This window comes from Phascolarctos cinereus, unplaced genomic scaffold, assembly GCF_003287225.1.
Source record: "Phascolarctos cinereus isolate Bilbo 61053 unplaced genomic scaffold, phaCin_HiC Scaffold_726;HRSCAF=1367, whole genome shotgun sequence".
Classification (NCBI taxonomy): domain Eukaryota; kingdom Metazoa; phylum Chordata; class Mammalia; order Diprotodontia; family Phascolarctidae; genus Phascolarctos; species Phascolarctos cinereus.
The window spans coordinates 189444895-189450894 of record NW_027556098.1 but is presented as its reverse complement, the minus strand read 5'-3'; the positions used below and the strand labels follow the sequence as shown (position 1 = coordinate 189450894).

Below are 6000 nucleotides of genomic sequence, written 5' to 3'. Positions count from 1 at the left end.
TTATATGCATATATACATATAATAACAATTATATATATATAGTGTGTGTGTGTATATATATATATATATATAATAATGTACATACACACACAGAATAAATCTGTGATGAGTGTGACTCAACTTTGAGCTACTATGATATCAATTTGCAATAAAAACATGCCAAAAGAGTAGAAAATATTATTATTATTATATTATTATTATTATTATACATATTACTAAAAAATGAGAACACATAAAAAACTATTGACCAGCGTGTCAACTTCCTCTTTATGAGGCAAGGGGAAGGGAGTAAGTATTTGTAGCACTTACTATGTACTAGGCACTGGGCTAAAAACTTTTACAAATATTATCTCATTTGTTCCTTACAATAATAACTCTGTAAGGTAGGTGCTATTATTATTATTATCCCTATTTTACAGTTGAAGAAGCTGAGGAAGAGGTTAAGACATAAAGCGAATGAGTATCTTAAGGCAGGATTTGAGCTCAGATTTTCCTGACTTCAGGCACAGAACTTTATCTACTTCATCACCTAACTGCCTTTGTACCTATGTACAAGTTCAAGAGATCTTTAATTTAATATGCACGCATACACACACATGAAAAGAGAACAAGTGATGTTCACATGCAATTTTCTATACCATGTCATATTTTAATACATAATTTTCTAAGAATTATAGAAGATATATATTGGTTGATTACATAAAATAGTCTTAAAATCCCTCATTCAAAAAGATGTTTCCCACAATCATACATTTTACTGTAACAGCTTTAACTACACAGCTAATTTTGACAAAACAAACACAACAACAAAACCTCTAAGTATGAAGATCAAGGAGAATATAAAAAGGAAATAGATGATTGCCAGAAGTTTTCATTAGTGACTTGGAGGATATCCTACACAAACACTAAATACAAGAGTAATTTCCTATCAATGATGAGTTTCTCCTTATGCTCCTATATGTGGATGGCTAGGAGTCTAGAACATTCCCATACAGTTGCCAGTGGCATGTTAGGATAATGATGGAATTTTTTTTTTAACAGGTCAGTCATTGAATAAGTAGGTCTTGCTCCCTCTTGGTGAGAAGGAATGGAATTTCTTCTTAGTTGTAGGTAGATGTAGATTTCGTGACTGGACTTCTTGAACAAGGAGGGTGGCAGAATTTTCTTCCTAAGTAAGCTTTTGTGAGGCCAGAGTTCAACAGTGACAGTAAAAAGATAAAGGGCTTTATAAGAGGAGGGCCATAGTCTTGCACTGACTATAATGCTAGATGGACTACATTTATTTCCAAAAGATTTTATTTAATGATATGAAAAAAAAATCACACCCTCCCCCTTCCCTTCTCCCTCCCCCAACATTACTCTCAAGGAGTGATACGGATTTTAGGAACAATTAACAGGGACTTCAGGAGAACCCACTGTTAAAAAAAAAGGGTTAGATGTCCCATTCTTGAAGCGATGTAGAACTACCAAGGGAGCCACATGGAGAGCAATATTTCACACAGTCCTCTGGGCAATACATAAATCAGTGAGAAAACTCATGCCTGGCAGCAGTACATGGAAGCAGCAGAGAAAGTAACTATCTTTTCATAATTGTATGTTATTGTGCAGTACAACAATCTAATTGGTCCCACAAAGGACACAAAATTGGTCCCACAAAAATATACAAAGAAGTATTTTTTTCCTAAAAGACTTATGAATTTTGTTTTCTTTTATCCATCAAAATATTTTTTCTACTATTTTAGGAGCTATAGGCTTGTAAGTATGGAATAATTCCCGGTCCATTTGGATAGAAGGAGCAAAGGCACTACAGGAGTAGTTTCCCTTAGTAGGGCTACCAGCCAAGAGAGTGAGAACATTCCCCAATGGGTAAATGTGCCCTACATACTACCAGACCATCTCTGAAACAAGAGTTATGCCCAAAATAGTTTCAAAAGTATAGAGAAAGGCCTCTAGTTAGTCATAAAAATCACTGGTGGATTCACAGAGGATAATAAAGGGATGGACTCAGAAAAAGATTGATAAAGGTAAGGGGAAACACCAAGATCATGGATCTGTTGAACTTTTGAAAGACTGAAATATTCTTGGACCTGTGAGGCGGACAGAGAATTTCCCCATGGTATGGTTGGTGGTATGTGGCTACTGGAACTCACACAAAAAGAATTAATGAAGGTGGTTATGGGTTTTGTGTACATTAAGGTATCAGTACCCCAGAATGTAGCTTCTTAGGCTCACTGGTTCATAGATATTGAACTTGAAGGAAGATAATAAGGCATGTTGTACAACAGCCCTAATTATACTTTAGGAAACTGAGGCACAAAGAAATTAAGACTAGATTTGAACTCTTGTTTTCTGAAATCGAAGATATGACCTTCCGACTGTTCCATGGTGTCTCTCATGGTGCTTCCTTTGGTGTCTTAATCTAAGAATAACTTTTTAAGTGTTTTGGTAAATGAAACTTTAATGTTTTAAATAAAGGTGAGGTAAGTAGTTTCTTGACGCATAGTAACTAGGGAGAAGGAGGAAGCAAAGGAAAAAAAACCCTATCTCTATTTTTTAAACCCTACCAATCTAGGTCAAGTAGACTCTTGTCCTTGAAAATCCATCTTCCTGATAGTCCAGTCAGTTGCATGTTTGTCTCTGTTTATAGGTTTCCTTCCACCTTGTGAGAGACACTAGAAAGAAATGAGGTAAATCATAATAAATCAAATGTAAAAAATACATATATATCAAAAGGATAAAATATCTGGAATTTGAATGGGTATGTACTGATTCTATGCAATATGGAGTGTCAACGAGTCCTCTGAGAGAAATAAAACAGGAAAACAAACAGGCACTTTATTGTCGTAACATAAACATTTCTCATGAGATGCTATCATTAGGCAGATCATTACCAGCACTTTCTTTTTTCTTTTTCTTCTTGTCTCATAAAATAGAATTGGCATTTACTACATTGATGTCTTGCACAATAAACTATAAAATAAGAATTTATGACAGTGGCAGAAGCCACATAAAATTTGTTTGTGGGGCTGAATATTATATATGGGCTCTAGAGACTAGTGAAGTTGGGTCTCACCAGAATTCTTTCATGTCAAAGAGAAGAACTGAGAACTAAGATATGACATCTCCATATGTACAGGAACACCTGTAAATACCTGTTAGGTTCATTAACACATTTAGAAAGACAGGGTTGCGGAAAATGTAGTGATAAATGCAATGCAGTGTTGAATTAAGAATGTAAGCTCCTTGTGAGTAGGGATTATTTCACTCAATATAGTTTTGTCCCGGCACCTAGCACATAGGAGCACTTAATAAATACTTACTGCTTTATTGACTGACTTAGAGTCATGGTATATAGGTTCAAACTTTTGCTTGACTATGTGAATTTAGTGTTTTAGGCATCTGTACCTCAGTTTCCTCATCTTCCAAATGAGGCTAGACTAGATAACTTCTAAAGTCCTTTCTAGATCCAAATCTATGATCCCATAAACACTGAATTTGTACAGATCTTGAGTAGAAACTACATTTTGACACTGGAAACACATTGAAATTTTCCAATATCGACTTTGGGTATATTTATTTGCATGATCCTTTTGTTAAAACTCCATTTGCTTTTCCAAGTCACATTGCTCTTTCTCTGAAATCAATATAAAACAAATGCCTGGCAAAATGTGTCTCTTTAGGAAACATTTATCTTTCAAACATAGCCTTGGTTGGGAAATGAAGAAAGCATCCTCACCTCTAGGGTATTTTCTGTAGGTCTGCTGGGTGTTCCAACCATAAAAATTGCAAATTAAGTTCCTCATCCAAGCTTTGTTATTGGTATACTGATGATGGTCCCTTTTAGATTTCCCTTAACTAAATTCTTCCTGTTAGAGAAATGCTTAGTCAAATGATAATGTCCCTGTGCAGTGAGCAGAGACCATCATAAATCATCCACTAGTAAAACAAACATTCCTCAGCAACCTTTCCATTTTAATTAATAATGAAGGAGAGGATTTCTCTCAGTGCCAAAGATATTATTGCTTTCCCACTGAGGCTATAAAAAACAATTTTGCAAGAGAAGGGGCTTTTTTGATGGCAAATAGCACCCTGTGCCATATTCAGTGGGTTTTCTACTTATCACTGGGAACATTCTAAGATCAAAAATTTAGAGCCAGAAAGGACTTTAATGTTCATTGTGTCCAATTCCTTCATGAAGAAACTGAAGCTGAGAGAGATCAAGTGACTTACCTAGGATCACACAGCTTTTAGGTATCTAAGGCAACTTTGAACACTGGTTGTCCTGACTTCAGGCCTAGACTATTCTATCCTAGGGCTTCTAGTCAAATAATTATCTTGAAATCTAGACAGGATTTGTTCCATGTATAAATCTTTATTGTATGTATGTGGATGTGTGTAACATAGACAGATAGATCTATATGTAAATATAGATCTATACACACATATATTATAGTACAATAATATAGCATAATTCATATAATTAGGTACAGTATATGCATACATATGTGAATATGTACATACATACACTGCATGACATAGTGGAGAAAGAACCAATCTGGGACACAGGAAGAATTGGTCTTTGACATGTGATGACTATAACCATGGCAAGGTCCTACCCTACCAGTGTGCCAGGCAACTTTTTAAAACTACAAGTTACAGAAGAATTGTTGATTTTCATCACTGGTAGAAAGCTTCCACACCACAAGAGTTTCTTATATTGACAAAATGACAAAGTCACAGACCCAAATTTGCATATATGTATGCGCAGGCATGGGGCAGCTACATGGTACAGGGGATAGGTTGCTGGGCCTAGAGTCAGGAAGACCTGAGTTCAAATCTGTCCTTAGACATTTAGTAACTGTGTGACCCTGGGCAAGTCACTTAACCCTGCTTGCCTCAGTTTTCTCATCTGTAAAATTAGCTGGAAAAGGAAATGGCACACCACTCCAGTATCTTTGCCAAGAAAACCCCAAATGAAGTCACAAAGAATTGGACATGACTGAACAATAATAAAACATAAACTCATGTCTACATGTATATAGTTTTGCATATATATATATGTATATATATATATATGCATGTATGCATAAATAAAATTACTTACACAAAATGGGTGTGAATATGTATACACATATGCATATAAACAAATCTGCAGATGTACACATATACATATGGGTTATATATATATACATATATATATGTGTGTATATACATATATATGTATATATGTATGTGTATATATATATGTGAGAAATGAGAATAAGAAGTAAGAATAAAAAATGTCATAGGCATCATCATTATGAAACAATCCCAAAGCAATTAAAGAAGTTTCACCCTTAATTATCGGTGTTCTGAGTGTGTCTTCAAGTACTACAATGTCTATCAAATATAAATATAATTTGGAAGATGCTAAGAATGATAATTAAAATGGGAAAACATAATGTAGAGAATAGATACCTGTTGGGAATTCACCAAATGCCAGTGATTAAGCAGATTGCATTGCAAAGAAAACACTGATAGAAACCAAATACCTTTATCAAGGACAACCAAAATCTGTGAGAATTTGTTTCTTTGGAGACACAACTGCTGTTTGGTCTTGTGTTGCTTGTTGATGATTCCTGTAGAGATTCACAATGTGAGATTGATGAAATTAGGAATGGGAAGAAATAATGACTTCCCTGAAACAGAATGAAGTAATAGTACACTTCAGTATATCCAAACTCTTAAGGGCCCTGTGGTTGCAATCATTACACTCCAATCTGTTGAGTTCTGGAAAAGCAATTCTTCGAAGTAATAGCAATTTGCAACTGTGTTGAAATGACCCTATAAAATAAAGTGATATGAAGTAAGAGAGATCCAAATGGCTCTGCTATTCAGTGTTCAATCTAACACATCTGGCTATGTTCCTGGAGATGTGTTTGTTGCTAATGGGACATACAGATGTTGCCATCCCAAAATTAAAGCAGGAGGTGAACATGTCTTTAAGGAGTTTTTTGCAGA

The 6000-nt window shown here is 35.0% G+C and overlaps 1 long non-coding RNA gene across 1 annotated transcript in view; it reads right to left on the bottom strand.

The window, feature by feature from the left end:
- Positions 1–284: 284 nt before the first annotated feature.
- LOC110213342 (uncharacterized) overlaps positions 285–6000 on the bottom strand; it is a 72451-nt gene continuing 66735 nt past the window's right edge. Inside the window, exons 3-4 of the long non-coding RNA XR_002325961.2 lie at positions 5532–5618; positions 285–2672 (exon numbers count right to left, since the gene is read on the bottom strand). This is a non-coding gene — a long non-coding RNA (uncharacterized LOC110213342). The remainder of the gene's footprint in view (positions 2673–5531; positions 5619–6000) is intronic.